Genomic DNA, 3,772 nt, shown 5'->3' on the forward strand with positions numbered 1-3,772 from the left:
GGATTTACTCTAAGGTTGCTCTTAATACTTATTGTAAATACGTGTTTTGGTAATTTTTAAAAATCAACCCTTAAGAATGAAAAGTTGTTACTACGTTTATAATTGAAATTTAAGATGGCGACATTACATAAAATTAAAACTTTGTAGGGGTGAATTGGAAGTTACAAGGTTTTATGGAGAAACAATATTAATTTCTGTGAGTGAAGCTGCGGGGAAAAGCTAGTGAATAATAAAATATAATAAAGTCCACTAAATGCAATTTAAAACTTTTGAGGGGTGTTACGCTTCATTTAAAAGATTTTCAGAGTTTAGTTATTTTCGGACAGTTTTCAGAGAATCAAATGATATTTTCAGATGGACGTTCCCCAAATTATGCATTTTTGCTCGTGGGACATAAAAAAAATATGCAGACAAAGAGACGTGTAATTCCAATACTCGGTAAACGTCTTGTCTTATCTGTATAAGTGTATACGCAATTTATTTAGACAAAGAATCTTCTTGGCTAATTTCGTAAGATTTGTTTATCTCAAGAATATACGTGTATCGTCGGCATATGATTTACGACTGTTTTGTCTACTATTAAAGGTGTTGCACCGTATCGATCGCCACCTCAGGCATACGTTTATTACAACACAGAATGAAAATCATTTTCACTACAGAAGTTTTTCAGAACCTATAATATAATTTCAGATAAACGAAGTATTTTATTTCTGCCGTTTATTTTTGAGTATGTAAAATAGAATTTGAAAATGTTCCTGTAGTACATTTTTAATCAAATAAATATTTTTGTCTCAGGAGTATAATTTATACAAAACGATTATACTAATTAATTATATTCGTTTTTTAAAGAGCTTTTATCTGCTTCTGTCACGTCCTTCTTGCTCATCATCAGAAGAAAAGCGGCACGTATTGTCTATACATACATATATGCACATTTAGTAAATGTGCATGACCTACATTTTCTATATGTACACAGAGGTATTTCTGCACGAAGATATGTATGTGTGTACCTACACGTACACGTTCCTTGAACTTGGAAGACGATCGTGAGACAGAATTCAAGTTGGAAAATTCTTGACACTGACATTGCAAAAAAAATTGTTTACTTACGTATGGTTAAATTTGAACGTGAAACTTACGTTTCAAAACCTTCTCTTACTATATTTTTGTATAATTGTTTTTTCTAGTTTTCATCTTGAACCATTTTGCTTTATATTTCGTTAAAACAGGGCCGGACTGGCCCGGGGTGTATTTGCAAATACCTCCCGGATCAAACCGGGCCAAAATGTGAAAAAAAGAGATAAATTAAAAAAACTTAATCATTTTTAATATTTTTCAAATTTTGTTATAAAAAGAAAACCAAAAACAAACTATAAAAATATCATTTATTAAAAAAACGTTAAACAATTTTAAAATAAGAGCAAAAACCGAAGCATAGACAAACGCAAATTTCCTCCTAACTCCTTAAATTTATTTAAAAATGAGTGCTGTTAAAATTTGTGCACTTTCCCTTCTAAACCAGGCCATTTGGTTACATCGTACCCCGGGCCAAAATCTTCAGTCCGGCTCTGTTCTAGTTAGGCTATATTTTATATTTGTCGGCTGAACAAATCTTTCTTAAAATTTCTGGTTTCGTTTTTAGGTACGAATAGACCTCAGTACACTATTTATTTATGTTAATCTTTCTAATCAAAATGGCTTTCAATACTGAGACGCTCAACTGTGCTTTTTCACTCGTCCATATTTTGTTCATTTGAGAAAAGACTTTTTCGACAGGTGCGTTACTTCGAGGCAGACACAAGACGTACTAAATAATTATAGAAAAGTTCGTTAAGTGGATATTGTTTGCACAGAAGTGCTGGAATAATTCCACCCAGCGGTTTTCAGCAGTTAAATTCTTAGCATCCCAGCTAGTGATTTTTTGGTCTGTCGTAAAGCTAGAAATAAGCGAAAACTCGTCGAAAACTTTGGTGTCCTGATCCTTACCTGTTTGCTGGTCTGCTTNGCGTGCTGTCAAACCTACACTAGCAAGGAGATCGGGCTGAAACTATAGCTACAAGCTATCCAAGGATGGTACTATAGAATGTCACCTCAAGGTAGGCCTAGTGGCGTCATCTCTTGGTTAGGCCGGAAACTTAGCAATCCACCCTCGTACAACATTTTAAAAAATTCAACCTCTGCAGGAAGTTAAATGGGGTTTGGAAAGATTGCATAGAACATTTTTGTCTTTGGTCCAATTTATCTGAAACTTGGTTAAAAAATGTGGGGGGAGGGGTGAAAAGTGGTTGCAATGTTTGAGTGGGACATGTGTTATGTTTGGTCAGATTTACTTGAACCTTGGTCTTAATTCTTTCTCAATTAATTTCTGAAACATCGATCTCGGCATTTTAAAAAATTCAACCTCCAAATAGGGAGGATAAAAAAGGGATTATAATTTTTGTTTGGAACATATTTTATTTGTGGTTGAATTTAGTTGAAACTTAGTATATATGCTCTTTGATATAATTAATCAAATGAAAAGATGTTGTAACATTTCCATGGGGTATATTTTATTTGTAGTCGGATTTACTCTAAGGTTGCTCTTAATACTTATTGTAAATACGTGTTTTGGTAATTTTTAAAAATCAACCCTTAAGAATGAAAAGTTGTTACTACGTTTATAATTGAAATTTAAGATGGCGACATTACATAAAATTAAAACTTTGTAGGGGTGAATTGGAAGTTACAAGGTTTTATGGAGAAACAATATTAATTTCTGTGAGTGAAGCTGCGGGGAAAAGCTAGTGAATAATAAAATATAATAAAGTCCACTAAATGCAATTTAAAACTTTTGAGGGGTGTTACGCTTCATTTAAAAGATTTTCAGAGTTTAGTTATTTTCGGACAGTTTTCAGAGAATCAAATGATATTTTCAGATGGACGTTCCCCAAATTATGCATTTTTGCTCGTGGGACATAAAAAAAATATGCAGACAAAGAGACGTGTAATTCCAATACTCGGTAAACGTCTTGTCTTATCTGTATAAGTGTATACGCAATTTATTTAGACAAAGAATCTTCTTGGCTAATTTCGTAAGATTTGTTTATCTCAAGAATATACGTGTATCGTCGGCATATGATTTACGACTGTTTTGTCTACTATTAAAGGTGTTGCACCGTATCGATCGCCACCTCAGGCATACGTTTATTACAACACAGAATGAAAATCATTTTCACTACAGAAGTTTTTCAGAACCTATAATATAATTTCAGATAAACGAAGTATTTTATTTCTGCCGTTTATTTTTGAGTATGTAAAATAGAATTTGAAAATGTTCCTGTAGTACATTTTTAATCAAATAAATATTTTTGTCTCAGGAGTATAATTTATACAAAACGATTATACTAATTAATTATATTCGTTTTTTAAAGAGCTTTTATCTGCTTCTGTCACGTCCTTCTTGCTCATCATCAGAAGAAAAGCGGCACGTATTGTCTATACATACATATATGCACATTTAGTAAATGTGCATGACCTACATTTTCTATATGTACACAGAGGTATTTCTGCACGAAGATATGTATGTGTGTACCTACACGTACACGTTCCTTGAACTTGGAAGACGATCGTGAGACAGAATTCAAGTTGGAAAATTCTTGACACTGACATTGCAAAAAAAATTGTTTACTTACGTATGGTTAAATTTGAACGTGAAACTTACGTTTCAAAACCTTCTCTTACTATATTTTTGTATAATTGTTTTTTCTAGTTTTCATCTTGAACCATTTTGCTT

This window comes from Agrilus planipennis, unplaced genomic scaffold (genome assembly GCF_000699045.2).
Source record: "Agrilus planipennis isolate EAB-ADULT unplaced genomic scaffold, Apla_2.0 scaffold356, whole genome shotgun sequence".
In the NCBI taxonomy this organism is placed as follows: domain Eukaryota; kingdom Metazoa; phylum Arthropoda; class Insecta; order Coleoptera; family Buprestidae; genus Agrilus; species Agrilus planipennis.